Here is a 23,118-nt window from a genome sequence, read left to right as displayed (position 1 = left end):
GCATTTCTATGTGGGCACTTCCCATTTTGCTAGCTTTTTCTTGCTGTCCATAGATTTTCCTTCACTTCCTGTCTGGTGTCATCAGGACAGTGATTATGGGAAATTCTCTATAAAGGATTGCAGTGAAAAGCTGAAAGGGGTTCTAATCCATTTATACTCTCTTCACAACTAATAAAAAAAGTTTTGGCTGGATGTACTGCACAATTTGAGATCTTCTTTTAATTCATAAAATACAACATACTGCTTATCTGTGTTTTTGACAAAAAAAAGTGTCAATTGCACATAAGCTAATAGATAAAAAAAGTCTTTAAACTCTTCTATCCATTGTAAAAATTGAGTCTTCACACTCATTGGAACCTGATTAGTTAAGCCTTTAAGGTTAGGTTCACACCTATGCAGTTTGAGTTTGACCCGTTTCTGCAATAACACAACTTTTTGCGTTAAAAAAAGTCCCTGACCCTTTCCAAAAAATGCACTGGGTGAAAACGCGGAGATGTGAATGTGTCCCATAGGAAATCATGTTAAATGGACTGTATTGCATTTTACAAAATGCTGCAGAAAATGTGAACCTAGAGTAAAATAGGCATATTTGCAGCTCCCATAAAAATAAACTATCCAAACACATATCTAACACTATGAAAGTTTGCTAACAATTTAATTTTGACTATGGAGTCACCCAATCACTTTTATGGGGTTCTGAAAGCCCCCCATACACACCCCATTTCAAACACATAGCATAGAGTGAGCATGTGTATATAAATATAAACCATGCAACATATGTGAGGTATCACTGTAAAAATTGGAGTGAGAACAATAATTATAGGGCCGTAACAACAACCTGTAAAGACTTTTAATTCACCACCTATGTAGAATTTTGGGTACCATAGTTTTTTGTGATTTCATGTGTGTGCCCAATATAGTATGAAAATATAGTATAACATTAAAAAAATTGCAACTTCCACCATTTTATTCTCAGGTTCTCTTCTTTTTCATGTGGTGTTCAAGTAATTTCTCGCAAAAAATGCAGATTTCAACATGTGTCCAAAAAAATTGATATTGCCATGGTGGACAAAAGCAAATCTAAACCCCAAAACAAAAATGTAATATATTGCAGCTTACCAGTTCAGGCAAATGGTGGCTGCGTTTGTTTTCTTTTACCAGTCTAAGACCACTTTTGGAAACTACAACAAATGCCCGTTGATCTTGCTAGAAATGCAGTGTCATTGTCATTTCCTGTGGACTCAAAAGAAAGCACAAAGGACCTTATCTTTTTTGTGGAAACAACTAGTCCCATCAATCCATCATGCAATTGAGATGAACAAAGGCAACCTAGTTACATTTTCTGTAGTTCTTGACCAGGTTTGCACACACTGCAACAGGGATTTTAGCCCACTTCTCCACACAGATCTCCTCTAGATCTGTCAGGTTTCGGGGCTGTCGCTGAGCAAAATGGCGTTTCAGCTCCCTCCAAAGAGGTTCTATTGGATTTAGGTCTGGAGACTGGCTAGGCCACTCCAGAACCTTGATATGCTTCTTACTGAGCACCCCCTTGGTTATCCTGGCTGTGTGCTTCGGGTCGTTGTCATGTTGGAAGACCCAGCCACGACCCATCTTCAATGCTCTGACTGAGGGAAGGAGGTTCTTGATCAAAATCTCACAATAAATGGCCCCATTCATCCTCTCCTTAATACAGTGCAGTCGTCCAGTCCCCTTCACAGAAAAGCACCCCCAAAGCATGATGTTACCACCCCCATGCTTCACAGTAGGGATGGTGTTCTTGGGATGCAACTCATCCTTCTTTTTCCTCCAAACACGATGAGTGAAGTTTAGACCAAAAAGTTCTACTTTGGTCTCATCTGACCACATGAATTTCTCCCATGCCTCCTCTGGATCATCCAGATGGTCATTGGCAAACTTCAGACGGGCCTGGACATGTGATGACTTGAGCAGGGGAACCTTCCGTGCAATGCATGATTTGAAACCATGACGGCGTAGTGTTCTACCGACAGTCACCTTTGAAACTGTGGTTCCAGCTCTCTTCATGTCATTGACCAGCTCCTCCCTTGTAGTTCTGGGCTGATTCCTCACCTTTCTTATAATCAGTGATACCCCACAAGGTGAGATCTTGCATGGAGCCCCAGTCCGAGGGAGACTGACAGTCGTCTTTAGCCTCTTCCATTTTCTAACAATTGCTCCAACAGTTGATCTATTTTCACCAAGCTGCTTGGCAATTGCCCCGTAGCCCTTTCCAGCCTTGTGGAGGTCCACAATTTTGTCTCTGGTGTCTTTTGACAGCTCTTTGGTCTTGCCCATGGTAGTAGTTGGCCTCTGACTGACTGTGGGGTGGACAGGTGTATTTAAAGAGCTCAGACAGGTACTACTAAGTTAGATTAATGAGTGGAGTAGAGGTGGACTTTTTAAAGGCACAGTAACAGGTCTTTGAGAGCCAAAATTATTGCTGTTTCTTAGGTGTTCAAATACTTATGTTCAGCAGTGCAAGACAAATAAACTCTTTAAAAATCATACAATGTGATTTCCTGAATTTTTTTTTTAATGCTGTCTCTCAGAGTGGGAATGCACCTACAATGTGAATTTCAGACCCCTCCATGATTTCTAAGTGGGAGAACTTGCAAAATTGCAGGGTGTTCAATTACTTCTGTTCCTCACTGTATATTACATACATTGCCTCATCTATAATCAAAAGATATAAATACATCTTTGTAAATCAAAATCATGGTAACAATTGAGTACAACAATTATCTATTAACATGTATAGTGGAATTGGCTGTATACTCATTTGGTAGTCATTCTTGTATCCCTGGGTTTGCTTATCATTTATTTCCTTTACATATTTTTTCACATTGATGACCCCTGGATGTGTTTGGCTGGATCTCATTGTCTACCCTCTACATATATATTTTTTGTATTGTTACTAGTGTACATCCTTTGCCTCTCAGTTTCTCAAAAACAACTGAAGCAACATAAAAATACATGGTGTGATGTCACAACATAATAATGGACTAGAACAGAACAAAATTTGCACCAGGGACCTTGAGCCATTAGCTACACCCCAGTAATTATCATTGATAAGTATAATTAATAGCCTCATCTTTGGCATACTCAGTGTGAGTATGGGTTAATTATCTTTCCATTACATTTAGAGTTATCATTCACAGAGCTTTGGCCTCCCTAGGCGTGGTTCAAAGGAAATAGAGGGCCAACCATTAATCCATTAACAGTGAAATATAATGTCATCAAGTATGTGTTTATTTCTAAACTACACATTACTGAATTGGTCTGTGTGGTTAGTTTGGAAAGCAAACTGAGAAAACTGGTTGGCCAACACCAACAATGATTCAGCCTTTTAACTTGTGCCAGGGCACCTGGACTCCCATCATATGTGCTGATATTATTTTTAGTATTCCAACATACATCATGTATTTATTTGTGCTATTTCTATCATGTCAACTATGTGGAACCTTATGTTGCAGGTTTTTAAGCATAACGCAGCGTGAGTGGATTCCATGAATGCCTAGCACCTTATCCCCTGAGATAAAGAATTCTACCTAGACAGATTTTGCATTTTGTGATAATGTTTAACTTCCATAAAGAGACTTAAACATTATTCTGCCTAAAAACCATATTACCATATCAAGAAATATCTATTTATCCTCTAGCTTTATCTTTACCTATTTTATATCTCTAGTTATGAGAAGCAAATTTTGGCCTAAGAAAAAACTATGAGTGGATAAAGGTAGATATATGTGCCCCTATGAATGATGAGCATGCAAATATATGCTCTTCCTGAAAACCACTAGAACTTACTTCAGTGCTGACTTGCCCAATGATGTCTTCCTGTAAGAAGACGGAAGGATGGGACTGCATAGACAGAGATCTCCCAACAAGAACAAATCTTCAGAAACAGCTCAGTCTTGATCCAAACACCTTTAATTCTCTGTGGTACCTGTGATGTGGTAGAGATGTGGCCTCTGAGTAAATATTGAACTAAAATTGTACCTCTTTCCCATTGGAGAAGGTTTGGAGATACTGAAATACCATGCAACCATGTATACATACAAACAGAAAGGCGCTAGAAAGAGTCTAAAAGGGATCTCAGGATTTAAATGCAAGAAAAATGAAAAGTGGTAAAATAAGTACTTTGTAAGAATAGCAATAGTTTATGATACATGGGGCTTTACAAAGTGTTCAGTGAGTGAGTTTACATGTACAGGAGTTTTATGTAAATAAATGTATTACTGTGTGTTAAAAGAGGAGTTTGGGCTTTTAAGAAAATAAACACACATACTCACCTCCATGCCACAGCATTGGTGTGATGCAGCTGACCCTTAGCTCCAAGACCAAGAACTGAGCGACAACATGACTGCTGATTGCTCAGTTCTTGGTTCTCAGTCTGCTTTTTCAGCACTCAGCGGAGTTCTGGGCAGGAGAGGGAATGGGCACAGCTTATCGTGGCTGACAGGCAGAGACAGCTGTCAATCAGGAAGCTGGGTGGATCCTGACTAAATTTTCAATATAATTCTAGATCCTGGAGCGGCTCTGCTACGCCATACCCTGAAATAGCCCACTCTCAGCTGACTATGGGCCACTAGAAAGCAAAGGTGAGTACACTCCTTTGACCCACAGGATAAGTATGACCAAAAAGCCTGACCTTTTAACCACTTGCCTTCCAGAGGATTTACCCCCCTTCCTGACCAGGCCATTTTGTGCGATACAATGCTGCATTACTTTAACTGACAATTGTGCAGTCATGCAACGCTGTACCCAAATGAAATTTATGTGCATTTTTCCCCATGAATTGAGCTTTCTTTTGGTGGTATTTAATTGTCTCTGCTGTTTTTAATTTTTTGCGCTATCAAAAAAAAAAGACCAACAATTTTGAGAAAAAATTGTTTTTTACTTTTGCTATTAAACATGTCCAGCAAAAAAGATTTTAAAAATCAAATTTCTTCATGAATTTAGCCCAAAATGTATTCTAGTACATGTCTTTCCTAAAAAAAAATCCCAATACATGTAAATTAGTTGGTTTACGTGAAAGTTATAGCATCTACAAATGGCGGTACAGATACTGAATTTTTTTTTATACTAGTAACGGTGGTGATCAGCGACTTATAGCTGGACTGCAGGACTGGCATTCTGTCACTGGGGCGGACCGACTAACTGTCACTGACATCCCCAGTGACACCAATACAATGATCAGTGCTAATAAAAAGCACTGACACTGTACTAATGGCACTGGGCAAGAAGGGGTTAATATCTGGGGCAATCAAAGGATTAATTGTGTGCCATGTGCTGTTTTACTGTGTGCTGTGTGTGTGCTTTACTGTGTAAGCACATTGCTTTGTATTGCTCTGCTGTGCACGAGCTGACGGGAGAGATCTGTATTGTTTACATATACAGTTGTGTTAAAAATAATAGCAGTGTGTTGAAAAAAGTGAATAAAGCTCAAAATCCTTCTAATAGCTTTTTTTTCCATACATACAAATGCATTGGGAACACTACACATTCTATTCCAAATCAAAACATGAAGAAAAATATATCAAATTTGTGTTGTTCCTCTAAAAAAAATTGAAGAAAAGTGAATATTAGACTGTTCAAAAAAAAAGCAGTGTTTGTATTCTTCTTTACAAACTCAAACATTCACTATATAAACTGAAAAATGTTTGAATATTTTGCTTTCCTTTGAATCACTTAATTAATATTTAGTTGTATAAGCACTGTTTCTGAGAACTGCTGTACATCTGTGTTGCATGGAGTCACCCAACTTCTGGCACCTGTGAACAGGTATTCCAGCCCAGGATGATTGGACTACATCCCACAGTTCTTCTCTATTTCTTGGTTTTGCCTCAGAAACTGCATTTTTGATGTCACCCTACAAGTTTTCTATTGGATTAAGATCCGGGGATTGGGCTGGCCACTCCATAATATCAATCTTGTTGGTCTGGAACCAAGATGTTGCACGTTTACTGGTGTGTTTGGGGTCATTGTCTTGTTGGAACACCCATTTCAAGGGCATTTTATCTTCAGCATAAGGCAGCATGACCTCTTCAAGTATTCTGATCTATTCAAACTGATCCATGATCCCTGGTATGCAATAAATAGGCCCAACACCGTAGTATGAGAAACATCCCCATATCATGATGCTTGAGCAACCATGCTTCACTGTGTTTGGGGGTCATCTGACAAACTGTCTCCAGCCAATAGACCCAAAAAGAACAATCTTACTTTCATCAGTCCACAAAATGTTGCGCCATTTCTCTTTAGACCAGTCAATGTGCTCTTTGGCAAATTGTAACCTCTTCAGCACGTCTTTTTTTCAACAGTGGGACTTTGCGGGGGCTTCTTACAGATAGCTTGGCTTCACATAGGCATCTTCTAATTGTAACAGTACTCACAGGTAACTTTAGACCTTCTTTGATCTTCCTGGAGCTGAGTGTTGGCTGAGTCCTTGCCATTTTGGCTATTCTTCTATCCATTCGAATGGTAGTTTTTTTGCTTTCTTCCACGTCTTTCAGGTTTTGGTTGCCATTTTAAAGCATTTGCGATCATTTTAGCTGAGTAGCCTATCATTTTCTGCACTTCTTTATATGTTTTCCCCTCTCCAATCAACGTTTTAATCAAGGTACGCTGTTCTTCTGAACGATGTCTGGAATGACCCATTTTCCTCAGAATTTCAGAGAGAAATGCACTGTAACCAGCATGTACAACAATTGCTGTCTTCCTTCCTTAACCATTAGCCGCCCGGCCAATGGCCGCTTCAAAATTGTCTCTGCACTCCGGGTGCGTGCTCCCGCACATGCGCAGTTTGCGCTAATGCAGAGCGGCGCAGCAGTGCGATCTGTCACCGGCCGTGCACCTCGGACACGGCCGATGACAGATCCGAGTACCGGCTCCCGTTGCTGGTACCATGTGACCTGCTGTGACCAATCACAGCAGGTCACATGACAGTTGTATACAATGGATGGCTTCATTCATGATGCCATCCATTGTATACTAGTGCCTAGCTGTGAATGGTCACAGCTAATCACATGCACATGTCATGTGATTAGCTGTGACCAAATCACAGCTAAGCACAAAAAAAAAAAAAAAAGCTGAATGAATCGATTTCATTCAGCTAAATGCTTGCTTATAGCAAAGTAATTCTTTGCTATAAGCAAATTGTGTAAAAAAAAAAAAAAATACTTATCACTTCCCCAAAGTAGTACAATGTTACTATGGTAACATTGTACTACTTTGGTCATAGTAAAATATGAAAAAAAAATCTTAAAAAAAAAAAAAAAAATGTAATAAAAAATTAAATATAATAAAAATTTTTAAAAAAAAAAATATATATATATATTTTTTTTTCATACTGTCACCAGTCAGTGTCCCTGTTCACCGCCATGCCAGTTATATGATGATGCTGTACTGCACTGGTGACAGTATGTAAAAAAACAAAATAGTGAAAATAATTTTTTTAATTTTTTAATTTTCCGAAAAATTAAGACAAAAAAATACAACTTCAAAAAACTCGCCATGCCTCTTATGAAGTACGTCGGACTGTCTACTCTGCAAAAAGGGGTCATTTGGGGATATCTGTACTATTCTGACATTCTTGGACCTCAAGAAATTAGATTGGCTGTCAGTACTTCAGGATTGATCAATATTCAGATCTATACCATAGTTTGTGAACTCTATAACTTTCCTACAAACTAAAACATACATCCTAATTTTGGTTATTTTCACCAAAGACATGTAGCAGAATACATCTCGGCCTAAATTTATGAAGAACAATTATTTATTTGTAAACTTTTATAACAAAAACAAAGAAAAATGTGGGTTTTTTTTCAAAATTTTTGGTCTTTTTTTGTTAATTTAGCAAAAAATAAAAACCCCAGCGGTGATTAAATACCACCAAAAGAAAGCTCTAGTTGTGTGAAGAAAATGATAAAATTTTTGTTTGGGTACAGTGTTGTATGACCGCGCAATTGTCATTCAAAGTGTGAGAGCGCTAAAAACTGAAAAATGGCCTGGGCAGGAAGGTGTAAAATTGCACGTTATTGAAACGGTTAAATAAGGGCAATAATTGCCACCTGTTTTTCAAAGAATGAATGACCTCACTAATAGAACACAACACTGCTATTATTGTGAACATGCCCCTTTCAATTAGTGATTCAATTACACAGAATCAGCAGCATGCATGTCATGACTGTTGGGTCTGTTGGATTTCTATTACTCTACTACACCTGCTAGTAAATTATTTGCCATGTAGAAATATCATTTTTACCAAAAACAGTAATTGATCAGGTTAGTGATGTCTGACTGCTATTATTTTGAACACAACTGTAGGTGTCTCCCCTGTCGGTGATACACGGCAATTTCTGGGTGCTGGCGGAGAATCACTGGCTGGGACCCAGTGATTGACAGGTGAGGTCACCAATGGCGGTGTGGGCAGGGCACATGTGCCCCCTACCCGCAAATAAAAAAATCACGTAAATATACGTGATTTTGTGCACCCCTGCCACCCTGTAGCAGTGTTTCTGCTATAGGGTGGTGGGAAAGCAGTTAATCTGTTAAAAACATTGTTGACAAGTACAATTCGTTAATATAGTCAGTATGTAAAGGGGTTGTTAGGTTTATCCAAGCATTTCTGCAAAGTACAGTTGCATGGTCATCTTGTTTTACAGTTTATCTCTCTCACTGCAGTTCCATTGGGATAGTTAGATTGACTCTTCATTGGCCTGGTGTATGGTGTATAAAGGGTTTAGTGTCTGCAGTTATTCCTCTTTACAGCCATCGATCAGATTCAGACATTCAGTGCAGATGCACCCTCTTTTTATTGAAGGACAACACTTTTAACTAATGACACGTGGGAATGTTATGTTAGACAAAATAGCCTCAATTCACAAAGTTTCAGTACAAGGCTAGGGATTGCTTTTCTAGCTTTGCGAATGTAATTCCAAAATCTCATTGTGCTCAGCTGAAAATAACTGTCACTCTTTGACAATCTAAATGTTTTTTATGGTGTGTTAGTTTAATTAAGAGAGCCTTATGTCTTCAGCCCTGTTAAGTTGTAGCACCTTTAACTAAAGATTTAGCATCTCTTTAATTTAGATTTTATGGCTGTATATTCTAATAAATATTTAATCTTGCAAACAACTGGGAATAAACAGACGTTTGCATGTTGATAAATTAATGTATGTCCTAAACTAACCTCTGATCAAATAATATCCTGGACATTATCCATATCAAGACAAATACAACAGATTATTCTGTGTTATATTAATTGTATAACAAAATATGCATAAGGCTAAACATCGCTGACCTTTTTTGCTCGGTATGTATATACTGTATACTCTCACATACCACATGACAGTATCTTGGCTGAGTCTTGTCACTCTCTCATATGGGGAATGTCTAATGTTTATGATACCTTAAAGTTTTTCTTGGCTGCTATAATTACAAGTTTCTACCTTCATGGAATATTAGGCAAAATACAATTTTAAATGTAGTTTACTAAGAATCTGGAAAATTAACATTGTTTGGCAGTGTGTAGTAATGTTATACGTTTCCCCTTTGGCCGCAGTGGTTTACCAAAACTATTTCTTCTGCTACCTTAGAGTATGTGTATGATTTCCGAGCTACAAAAATCAGCTATGGTGTCACATGACTGAATGTGACATAGTGAATTCTGATACACTTTCTAGTTTGGGTAGGTAAAGCAACGATTTGTTTCCATGAGGCTTCTAGTTGTTTTGATAGATTAATTTAATTGCTCTTATGATTTTAATGTCTATCCAAAAGCAATGATTGATACAAAACTGTCCAAAGATTAATGCTGACTAAACTAAATCTGCAACAGGATGTACATTCCAAATTACACATATGCATGGATCTTGTACCAGTAATGAGAAAATGGAATCATGGGTTGGTTATTGACACTACTAAGCCACTGTTCAAATTTCCCCTCTGGGCTACTGTGCTATAAGCCAGTTGTGTCACTATCAGCTTAATTATTGGATATTTTTATGATGTTACTGGCAGCTAAAGAAAATTTTAGCCACCCACTATAGCACACTACAGTTTCATTTTACACTGTGGCTTCAACTTGTAACACAACATGCAGTCTAATATTTTGAGGAGCTAAATTAATGTGATCATTTCACATAATTTTATCATGAAAAAAGTTTTGGTCCGTAAAGCCAGTAGGAGAGGAATGGCTGCATGCACCAGGCTGTCAGTGATGTTTGCTGCTGCAGCCGCCGACACCCAGCCGGTGCTGCAGTTTCTATCTCCTTCCTTGGCCACCAGCAAGCAAAGGAGGAGCTGTGAGAGGGCAGAAAGAGTGTATGCAGGGCTGTGTGCAGGCACAGAGAGAGCCAGAGTAGAGGCAAACCCAGTAGCAGAAAAAGCAGAGAAAGCTGTAATTCAATGCTTTGCTCCCTGAGAGAAGACAAAGCCTGCTAGGAGGAACAAGGACATGTGTGGGAGGTTGAGCATAGGGATGCAGAGTTGCTTTGGAACAGAAAGATCTCCTCTGTAGAGGTGAAAAGGGAGGATAGTTCCTGGGCTTAAGGCAGTTTTGTGGAGGATGGTGTGGAGTACACAGTGAAGAAAGCTTTCTAGTGGATAATTCACTGCAAAAACGCAGAGAGGTTTGGCCACTTACATCCCCAGGTGTGTGGGAACGTCATTATTGAACCTGGTGTAGCTGCAAGGTCTGTGAGTGATCATCAGATCTGTGGGGAGGATGTCATTACCAGGGGCGGACTGACAACTCATGGGGCCCCCGGGCAATAGGGGATCATGGGGCCCCTGTGTCCTTGCCCAAACTCAAAAAAGCCTATGAAAAAGGTACCAGGGGCATCTCATGGGGCCCCCTACTGACCCTGGGCCCTCGGGCAGTGCCCGAGTTTCCAAATGGTCAGTCCGCCCCTGGTCATTACCAGATTGTGTTGATATTGCAATCCAAGTGGAGAGTGGGAGGAGGGGAATCCTCAACTTGTTTTGTGGTGAGTGGTCTCTGACCACAACCTTCTACCCACTATGACCCCTTTGGGATAAATTTTGTGTACCTATGCCCAATTTTGTGGGCATCAAGCTGAGCGCTTCAGTGCCAGAAATTTGAGCCCAATGTACACCAACACACTAGCCAGTGGGAGGGAATTTTAAACAGACTTACAGAGTTCTGTTCTTTGCATTGCACCTTAGTTAGGTTCCCATTAGTATACAGCAAAGAGGTAGAGACATTGGTTCACCTGTTATCTTTTTAGGCCACACCCTATTTTGTACCTGTAACTGTACAGCTAAGTGCTCACTGTCACTTTCCATTGTTGGTTGTTGATTTGGGGTGTAGCATTGCCAGAAAGATAGTTGACATCCTGAGTCAGGGACCCAAGCATCAGTGGCTGCTTGAGAGGTAAGCATTACATGGTTTTATCTTTTTCTCTTTTTTATCTAGATTTTTATGACAGATCATGAAGGGGTATCACAATCCATATTCAGAGATTCTTCCGTGCCTGTTAGTGACTCTTCCTACTGAGCCACCTGAAGTTCTGGGGAGCTACCTGCCTGAACTCTTTGCTCCTCTCCTGGGTTTCCTATTCTAGTCATGCCTCTTCACTTCTAGTTTACCAGATCATTGTTCTTATTCCAGTACTTTTCTCTTTGTTGCTACTGCTACAATGCACCCTAATCTACCTTTTCCCTGGTAAGAAGTCTTGAAAAATTATTGGCCACTCTTCATCACTACCATTTCAGATCTGAAAACTCTGCCAGCTGAATTCAGGTTCCACTCTGACTATGTGTTAGCTTTGCTCCACTACTGCTCCTGGTACTTGAACCTAGCCCGTTAATAACCACATGTCTGCTGTTTCATCTAATGGACTCCCCGCCTGATCCCAAATTGTGCCAAGTGGTTAACTAACCTTGTATGACTTTGAAAAAAAATGACTAAACCTTCATGATGCTTAGCTCCATGTCACAGTTTTTCAAACCCGAGATTCATGAAAGTGTTATGCAACTGCTGCAACTTGTAACATACCACGTCTAATCCCTAAAAGACTAGATTTCTATTACTGGAGCATGTAGGCACACAATCTTTAACACTCATAAACAAACCACATAGTTAGAATCATCCATAAAGAATATATCCTATTCCTACAAGTGTGAACCTGTGTTGTGACAATGTGTAATTATGTTGATAGGGGAATGATGTACTTTACAAGCTTGACTATACAGGAAGAAGATGCCTCTTCATCTCTCCTGCCCATAGACACAGGCCAACTACTGTATGCCTAATGGTAAATCCAGGCCTGTCCATCCCACATCATAACTAGAGAAATACAAATTTGTATGTGTGTAAGATGAAATATCTATGGTAGCAGATATTTTACCTTTCCTTGACCACAACAATTGCTACTAGGTCCAGAGACAAATGTCTTCAAAAAACAATAGAATTTGTGCCTCCCTCAGAGTTATACTAGAGGCATACTAATAACAGAAATACAATATTTGCAAAGAAAGTGTTAAATTGTTTTCCATGGGATTATAATTACTGATATTCGAGAAAGACACAGAGAGCATAACATCCCTTTCTTTTGGCAGTAATTATTGAAGCAGCTGTTGCTGTGAACAAAAAAAAACAGTATGCTGACTTTGACTTGATGTAAATAAAAAAATATTACTTTTATTGGAAATCTAAGGCAAGTGTTGCTTCTTTTTCAGGTTTATACACTCCTTTACCCTACTTTGTATTTTTACTTTATGCATATCATTGTTTTTGTGGGAATTCAGAATGACATGTTTCAACTATGACTGACTTGAACTATTCTGTTAAAAGAAAGTGGTACCTTAGCTTTAAAGCCGTGTCATCCTTCAGTGTTTACATTCTCTTATAACAAAAAGCTCTTGAATAGATTTATAGATTGTCTGAAAACAGTTTCAGTTATGTACCTTTTTTCTTTTAATGTACCTATTTTCCTTTTGGTATGTGTTAATTTCCTGTCTTGGTTTGCATACAGGTATGTGAAAAGAATTTCACCAACAGGGACACATATAGCAATAAAATATGGCAAACATGCTTTCCTTTAAGAGACTTCTCTAAATTCCTGTCCCAGTGACCACATAGGGAATTAGTATAAATCTTCCCTATGGAGTTATCCTTCCCAAAGCTATACAAAACTAAAGACAGTTTAGGATGGAATTCTATGTCTGAAGCTTATGTTGATGCACACATTTCTGTACACACATTGCACTATCCATAACATTGACTGCAGTAGGGCAAGTCAAACTCTTGCAAGACTGAGATTTCAAAGTTGCTTAAAAGCTGTTTGCATGTTACATCTTTCAGAGCCACCAGTGAGTGACATTCCCACCAGTTTTTCATGATGGAATTCTTCAAAAGCCACTGCAAATGAAGATATTATTCTGCTTTGATGGCATCTTGATGAATTCTTCAGGGTAGAACAAACCAATCAGTGGATAAAACCAGGTGCAGCTGTTTCAGGCAAAAGTCACTCAGATTACTCCGGGGAAGTCTCACCACTGGATCCAACCATTAATTTATCCTTAATGCTATAGCATTAATAACATTAACTTTGAGTGACACTTACCTTTAAACATGATAAGATCCATTTGCACCTTATGGTGTTGGTGTATATCAGGGGTAATAAATTAAAATTCACGGAGGTTCCATCAGTAAAATGTTCTTCCAGTAGAGGTCTGAACCTCATATTTGTTCTGTGACTCAGATCCTTCACATCACAAACCCCCTTTTTACATTAGTGCCCTTGTTCTCCATTCACATTATAGTTAGAGATGAGCGAATCGAAGTATCCGAAGTGGAATTCGAGTCGAATATCGGAAAAATTTCGATTCGTGCCGAATCCGAAAAACAGCCTAATTCGGACGCGCGAATCGAAATTTTTCCGAAAATGGCGGCTGACATGTGCGGCGACGGAGCGGGGATGTCGGGGAAGGCGCGCAGACAAGGCGCGCTGCCCCATAATGCATTCCTCAACGACATGTGATCGCATCAGCCAATCAGCAGCCAGCCAGCCAGCACTGTGTAATGGTCGAGGTATATATAGCGGCCATTTTGGAAATCTTCATTTGCCTGCAGTCATTGAACAGAGGCAGACCGCTCTGTACTAGGGACAGGGACAGAGTTAGGGCCACAGAAACGAGAATTGGGGACAGAGAGAAGTTACTTAGGGACAGAGAACCATTACTCAGGGACACAGACTTGTTAATGAGGGCCACAGAATCGTTATTTAGGGACAAAGAAACGCTAGTTAGGGCCACAGAATTCATACTCAGGGACAGACAGAATTTTCACTCAGTGCCAGAGAATTGTTACTTAGGGCCACAGAAACGTTATTAGGGCCACAGAATTTTTACTCAGGGACAGACAGAATTGTTACTGAGTGCCAGAGAATTGTTACTCAGGGACAGACAGAATTGTTACTGAGTGCCAGAGAATTCTTACTCAGGGCCACAGAATTCATACTCAGGGACAGACAGAATTGTTACTCAGGGACAGACAGAATTGTTACTGAGTGCCAGAGAATTGTTACTCAGGGACAGACAGAATTGTTACTGAGTGCCAGAGAATTGTTACTCAGGGACAGACAGAATTGTTACTGAGTGCCAGAGAATTGTTACTCAGGGACAGACAGAATTGTTACTGAGTGCCAGAGAATTGTTACTCGCACAGACACAAAATTGTTACTTGCACAGACACAGAATTGTTACTCGCACAGACAGAATTGTTACTCAGGGCCACAGAATTCATACTCAGGGACAGACAGAATTGTTACTGAGTGCCAGAGAATTGTTACTCAGGGACAGACAAAATTGTTACTGAGTGCCAGAGAATTGTTACTCAGGGACAGACAGAATTGTTACTGAGTGCCAGAGAATTGTTACTCAGGGACAGACAGAATTGTTACTGAGTGCCAGAGAATTGTTACTCGCACAGACACAAAATTGTTACTTGCACAGACACAGAATTGTTACTCGCACAGACACAGAATTGTTACTCAGGGCCACAGAATTCATACTCAGGGACAGACAGAATTGTTACTGAGTGCCAGAGAATTGTTACTCAGGGACAGACAGAATTGTTACTGAGTGCCAGAGAATTGTTACTCAGGGACAGACAGAATTGTTACTGAGTGCCAGAGAATTGTTACTCGCACAGACACAAAATTGTTACTTGCACAGACACAGAATTGTTACTCGCACAGACACAGAATTGTTACTCAGGGCCACAGAATTCATACTCAGGGACAGACAGAATTGTTACTGAGTGCCAGAGAATTGTTACTCAGGGACAGACAGAATTGTTACTGAGTGCCAGAGAATTGTTACTCAGGGACAGACAGAATTGTTACTGAGTGCCAGAGAATTGTTACTCGCACAGACACAAAATTGTTACTTGCACAGACACAGAATTGTTACTCGCACAGACACAGAATTGTTACTGAGTGCCAGAGAATTGTTACTCAGGGACAGACAGAATTGTTACTGAGTGCCAGAGAATTGTTACTCAGGGACAGACAGAATTGTTACTGAGTGCCAGAGAATTGTTACTCAGGGACAGACAGAATTGTTACTGAGTGCCAGAGAATTGTTACTCGCACAGACACAAAATTGTTACTTGCACAGACACAGAATTGTTACTCGCACAGACACAGAATTGTTACTCAGGGCCACAGAATTCATACTCAGGGACAGACAGAATTGTTACTGAGTGCCAGAGAATTGTTACTCAGGGACAGACAGAATTGTTACTGAGTGCCAGAGAATTGTTACTCAGGGACAGACAGAATTGTTACTGAGTGCCAGAGAATTGTTACTCGCACAGACACAAAATTGTTACTTGCACAGACACAGAATTGTTACTCGCACAGACACAGAATTGTTACTCAGGGCCACAGAATTCATACTCAGGGACAGACAGAATTGTTACTGAGTGCCAGAGAATTGTTACTTAGGGACAGACAGAATTGTTACTGAGTGCCAGAGAATTGTTACTCAGGGACAGACAGAATTGTTACTGAGTGCCAGAGAATTGTTACTCGCACAGACACAAAATTGTTACTTGCACAGACACAGAATTGTTACTCGCACAGACACAGAATTGTTACTCAGGGCCACAGAATTCATACTCAGGGACAGACAGAATTGTTACTGAGTGCCAGAGAATTGTTACTCAGGGACAGACAGAATTGTTACTGAGTGCCAGAGAATTGTTACTCAGGGACAGACAGAATTGTTACTGAGTGCCAGAGAATTGTTACTCGCACAGACACAAAATTGTTACTTGCACAGACACAGAATTGTTACTCGCACAGACAGAATTGTTACTCAGGGCCACAGAATTCATACTCAGGGACAGACAGAATTGTTACTGAGTGCCAGAGAATTGTTACTCAGGGACAGACAGAATTGTTACTGAGTGCCAGAGAATTGTTACTCAGGGACAGACAGAATTGTTACTGAGTGCCAGAGAATTGTTACTCAGGGACAGACAGAATTGTTACTGAGTGCCAGAGAATTGTTACTCGCACAGACACAAAATTGTTACTTGCACAGACACAGAATTGTTACTCGCACAGACACAGAATTGTTACTCAGGGCCACAGAATTCATACTCAGGGACAGACAGAATTGTTACTGAGTGCCAGAGAATTGTTACTCAGGGACAGACAGAATTGTTACTGAGTGCCAGAGAATTGTTACTCAGGGACAGACAGAATTGTTACTGAGTGCCAGAGAATTGTTACTCGCACAGACACAAAATTGTTACTTGCACAGACACAGAATTGTTACTCGCACAGACACAGAATTGTTACTCAGGGCCACAGAATTCATACTCAGGGACAGACAGAATTGTTACTGAGTGCCAGAGAATTGTTACTCAGGGACAGACAGAATTGTTACTGAGTGCCAGAGAATTGTTACTCAGGGACAGACAGAATTGTTACTGAGTGCCAGAGAATTGTTACTCGCACAGACACAAAATTGTTACTTGCACAGACACAGAATTGTTACTCGCACAGACACAGAATTGTTACTGAGTGCCAGAGAATTGTTACTCAGGGACAGACAGAATTGTTACTGAGTGCCAGAGAATTGTTACTCAGGGACAGACAGAATTGTTACTGAGTGCCAGAGAATTGTTACTCAGGGACAGACAGAATTGTTACTGAGTGCCAGAGAATTGTTACTCGCACAGACACAAAATTGTTACTTGCACAGACACAGAATTGTTACTCGCACAGACACAGAATTGTTACTCAGGGCCACAGAATTCATACTCAGGGACAGACAGAATTGTTACTGAGTGCCAGAGAATTGTTACTCAGGGACAGACAGAATTGTTACTGAGTGCCAGAGAATTGTTACTCAGGGACAGACAGAATTGTTACTGAGTGCCAGAGAATTGTTACTCGCACAGACACAAAATTGTTACTTGCACAGACACAGAATTGTTACTCGCACAGACACAGAATTGTTACTGAGTGCCAGAGAATTGTTACTCAGGGACAGACAGAATTGTTACTGAGTGCCAGAGAATTGTTACTCAGGGACAGACAGAATTGTTACTGAGTGCCAGAGAATTGTTACTCAGGGACAGACAGAATTGTTACTGAGTGCCAGAGAATTGTTACTCGCACAGACACAAAATTGTTACTTGCACAGACACAGAATTGTTACTCGCACAGACACAGAATTGTTACTCAGGGCCACAGAATTCATACTCAGGGACAGACAGAATTGTTACTGAGTGCCAGAGAATTGTTACTCAGGGACAGACAGAATTGTTACTGAGTGCCAGAGAATTGTTACTCGCACAGACACAAAATTGTTACTTGCACAGACACAGAATTGTTACTCGCACAGACACAGAATTGTTACTCAGGGCCACAGAATTCATACTCAGGGACAGACAGAATTGTTACTGAGTGCCAGAGAATTGTTACTCAGGGACAGACAGAATTGTTACTGAGTGCCAGAGAATTGTTACTCAGGGACAGACAGAATTGTTACTGAGTGCCAGAGAATTGTTACTCGCACAGACACAAAATTGTTACTTGCACAGACACAGAATTGTTACTCGCACAGACACAGAATTGTTACTCGCACAGACACAGAATTGTTACTCAGGGCCACAGAATTCATACTCAGGGACAGACAGAATTGTTACTGAGTGCCAGAGAATTGTTACTCAGGGACACCTAATCGTTGAATTAAATAGTATGTCAGACAACATGCAGAGGAGTGGCAGAGGAGGCAATGTTTTAGGAGCGAGCAGACGTGGCAGCAGAGGAAGGGGTCGAGGCAGCAGTATTCGCAGCCAGAGGCCAGTGCTCCCGGTGTCATCCAGCGGTCGTGTCTCCACCGACAACCCTGCCGTCATTGATTGGTTGGCTCGGTCGTCTTCCTCTTCCCAGGTCACCTCTGACACCTACAGCCAACGGTCGGTGGGTACGTCAGACACAACCGTTAGTTGGCATGGCCCGGGAGCAAGCCCACTGAAATCACGTGTCCTCTACCTGCCCCTGTCCTTTGCTGTTCCCTCACCAAGCGAAGTATCGCATGCTGTGGGCTCAGCCCCACTGTACAGTGAGGAAGAGCTAACAGAGGGCGGTCAGGAACGGGGGGAGACATCGGCCTTTTCAGCAGCCAAGCGAACAAGTACTGGCGAGGAGAGTGGCTCGGTAGCCGGTCTAGAGACAGGTCTGTCTCCTGACCCAGATGCAGCCGAGGGGGCTAGTAGTGAGGCGGAGACCCTACTTGATGATGAGGAGGTTGATCGCACTTGGCAGCCTCGTCGTCATCAGGCAATTTCTTCCGCATCATCAGGAGAAGAGGGTGGCAGCTTGGCAGCGAGCAAAACAGTCGGTGGGTTGCCCAGGAGACAGCAGCAGGGTCGCATCAGTGTCAGTGGAGCCAAACGTCCACGGAGTAGAGCACCAGCTCCACTGCAGCCTACCACCACGGCCAGTAGTGGTGCCGGTGCGCACGGAGGAAGTAGCAGTCAGCCAGTGAAGAGTAGCGGGGGCAAAGTTTCCTACTCGGTGGTGTGGCAATTTTTCCTCAAGCCGCCCGAGGAAGTAAACGTAGCCGTATGTCGACTATGTGGCCAGAAATGCAAGCGTGGCCAGGGGGCCCATGTTGGGACTACAGCGTTGCGTCAGCATATGCAGCGTCACCATTCGGTGGCCTGGGAAAACCGTGATAAACATACGGCGGTTCTGCCTGCCCCAGCCCCCGCTCCATCACCCGCTCCGTTACTTGCTCCGTCACCCGACGTCGTCAATCGCCCTCTATCAGCCAGTCAAGGCTCCAACACCTCTGCTGAGGGGAGTTGTCGCTCGTTGGCATCTTCCGCTCGTTCAGATGCTCCTTCTCCTGCTACTCCTCTTCTCGGATTCCGTCAACAGTCTTTCTTGGAATCCGTATCCAAGAGACAACAGTTTGCGAGCACGCACCCGACGGTGCAAAAGCTGAACGTCCTCCTGTCCAAGTTGCTGGTGCTGCAGTCCCTCCCTTTCCAACTGGTGGACTCAGCACCTTTCCGAGAAATGATGGCTTGTGCCGCGCCGCGGTGGAGAGTGCCAAGCCGTCATTTCTTTGCCCAAAAGGCAGTGCCAGCCCTGCATTCACATGTAGAAGAGATGGTGGGCCAGTCTTTGAGCATGTCGGTCTCTGCCAAAGTGCACGGCAGCGCCGACGTGTGGAGCTGTAACTACGGTCAGGGACAGTACATGTCATTTACGGCCCACTGGGTGAACGTGGTGCCGGCACAGCCGCACCAGCAACTTGGACAGGTCACGACGCTTTTGCCTCCACGTTTGCACGTCCTTGGTCCAGCAAGCATGTCCGCCTCTACCACCTCTTTTTCCGCCGTGTCCTCAGCCGCCACCCCCGTGCCAAGTCCCATTACCCGACCGGCATATCACATGTGCAGGGCGCAACGGTGTCACGCTGTGCTGCACCTGGTATGCCTTGGCGAACGTAGTCACACAGGGGAGGAACTGCTGAGTGTAATGAACAGAGAAATCGACAGATGGCTGTCTCCGCGCAAACTAAAAATCGGAACCATGTTGACTGACAACGGAAAGAACATGGTGTCTGCTCTGCGTCAAGGAAGGTTGTGCCATGCGCCATGCATGGCTCACGTGTTCAATCTGGTTGTCAAGCGGTTCCTAAAATCCACCATCCCACTGCAAGACATCCTTAAAATGTCACGTAAACTGTGCATGCATTTCAGCCATTCCTACACCGCAAAGAACACCCTCATTGAGCTGCAGCGGCAGAACGGAATTCCACAGCATCGCCTGATCTGCGACGTTGCAACAAGGTGGAATTCAACCCTACACATGTTAGACCGCCTTTACGAGCAGCGAAAGGCCATCACCGATTTCCTGATGTTACAAGCGGATAAAGGTACTCCACTGTGTAACTTAGATGTCAGCCATTGGCAGCTCATGCGTGACACCTGCCGCTTGCTCAGGCCCTTTGAGGAGGCCACGCTATTCGTGAGTCGGCAGGACTATGGGATGAACGACGTCATTCCTCTGTTGCACGTCCTGGAACAAATGCTGTTAACAATGGCTGGTCAGGGTGCGGTAGACGTGGCGCACAGATCTCAACGCCACATGACCCCTGTGGGGGCAGGACAGGAAGAAGAGGAGGAGGTAGAGGAGGACATTTGTGCTCAGGAATTATTGAGTGAAATGGGTGGTTTTTCCACTCAGCGGACAGGAGTGGAGGAGCAGGAGCATCTGGTAGAGGAGGAGGAGGAGGAGACAGAGGACCCAGACGCACCGTGGCAGTATGCTGTGGAGATGGAGGCAGGGAGTCCCTCGCATTCCTTGGCACAAATGGCCCATAGCATGCTCGGTTGCTTGCGTAGCGACAGCCGAATAATAACCATCAGACAGAGGGATGACTTTTGGCTGTCCACCTTGTTGGACCCTCGCTACCGGTCCAAAATGGTGGCCTTTTTCACACCTGCTGAGAGGGAGGCCAAAATTACGTACTATAAAAACCACCTATGTAGTCAGTTGGTCTCTGCCTTTGTGCGCCAACGTCCATCCTCAGACACTGTGGGCCCTGTGCGCTCGCGTTCCGCTGGCATGGCAGCAGGGGAGGGGTGGGGTGGTAGGAGCAGTGGCAGCTCCACCAGCAGCGGCTGCCTCAGTCTGCAGTCGATGATGAGTAGCTTTCTTCACCAGCGCAGTGAGGAAACTACTAACCAGCCGCAGCAGCAGCAGCAGCAGCAGCATCAGGTGGACCTGGAGCAGGAGCTCAAACAACAGGCTTGGGCCTACTTGGACAGCACCCTGCCAACCGAGGTAGACAATCCCCTTGACTACTGGGCAACGAAACTTGACCTTTGGCCCCAACTAGCTGAATTTGCCCTTGAAAGGCTGTCATGCCCGGCCAGTAGCGTGGCATCGGAGCGCGTGTTTAGTGCGGCAGGAGGTATTGTAACTCCGCGGAGGACACGACTGTCCACCCAAAGTGTGGAGAGACTCACGTTTGTGAAAATGAATCAGGCGTGGATTAGTCTGGATTTCAAACCACCAGTTCCTGACACAACTGACTAAATCCGCCATGAATCATGCCTCAAACATGTGCCACTTTCAGGTCTCCTCACACTGCTGGTGTGTTTAATTTTTTGACATAGGGTGCTGGCAGATTACGGGCCTCCTATAGCTGCTGCCAGGCCCCTAATCTGCCATAGGCCCCTATATACCGCCTCCTCATGCTGCTGCTAGGTCCAGAGTCTCTCATGGGTCCCTGTACGGCCTCCCATTGCTGCTGTCTCCATCGCCACACTCTGCTGCCATGTGCCACTTTCAGGTCTCTTCACACTGCTGGTGTGTTTAATTTTTTGACATAGGGTGCAGGCAGATTACGGGCCTCACATAGCTGCTGCCAGGCCCCTAATCTGCCATGGGCCCCTATATACCACCTCCTCATGCTGCTGCCAAGTCTAGAGTCTCTCATGGGTCCCTGTACGGCCTCCCATTGCTGCTGTCTCCATCGCCACACTCTGCTGCCATGTGCCACTTTCAGGTCTCTTCACACTGCTGGTGTGTTTAATTTTTTGACATAGGGTGCAGGCAGATTACGGGCCTCACATAGCTGCTGCCAGGCCCCTAATCTGCCATGGGCCCCTATATACCGCCTCCTCATGCTGCTGCCAAGTCCAGAGTCTCTCATGGGTCCCTGTACGGCCTCCCATTGCTGCTGTCTCCATCGCCACACTCTGCTGCCATGTGCCACTTTCAGGTCTCTTCACACTGCTGGTGTGTTAAATTTTTTGACATAGGGTGCAGGCAGATTACGGGCCTCACATAGCTGCTGCCAGGCCCCTAATCTGCCATGGGCCCCTATATACCGCCTCCTCATGCTGCTGCCAAGTCTAGAGTCTCTCATGGGTCCCTGTACGGCCTCCCATTGCTGCTGTCTCCATCGCCACACTCTGCTGCCATGTGCCACTTTCAGGTCTCTTCACACTGCTGGTGTGTTTAATTTTTTGACATAGGGTGCAGGCAGATTACGGGCCTCACATAGCTGCTGCCAGGCCCCTAATCTGCCATGGGCCCCTATATACCGCCTCCTCATGCTGCTGCCAAGTCCAGAGTCTCTCATGGGTCCCTGTACGGCCTCCCATTGCTGCTGTCTCCATCGCCACACTCTGCTGCCATGTGCCACTTTCAGGTCTCTTCACACTGCTGGTGTGTTAAATTTTTTGACATAGGGTGCAGGCAGATTACGGGCCTCACATAGCTGCTGCCAGGCCCCTAATCTGCCATGGGCCCCTATATACCGCCTCCTCATGCTGCTGCCAAGTCTAGAGTCTGTCATGGGTCCCTGTACGGCCTCCCATTGCTGCTGTCTCCATCGCCACACTCTGCCATGTGCCACTTTCAGGTCTCTTCACACTGCTGGTGTGTTTAATTTTTTGACATAGGGTGCAGGCAGATTACGGGCCTCACATAGCTGCTGCCAGGCCCCTAATCTGCCATGGGCCCCTATATACCGCCTCCTCATGCTGCTGCCAAGTCCAGAGTCTCTCATGGGTCCCTGTACGGC

The sequence above is a fragment of the Staurois parvus genome, unplaced genomic scaffold, assembly GCF_062004578.1.
Source record: "Staurois parvus isolate SC_StPar_1 unplaced genomic scaffold, SC_StPar_1.0 ptg000136l, whole genome shotgun sequence".
NCBI classification, from domain to species: Eukaryota; Metazoa; Chordata; class Amphibia; order Anura; family Ranidae; genus Staurois; species Staurois parvus.
This window is presented reverse-complemented; position numbering follows the sequence as displayed.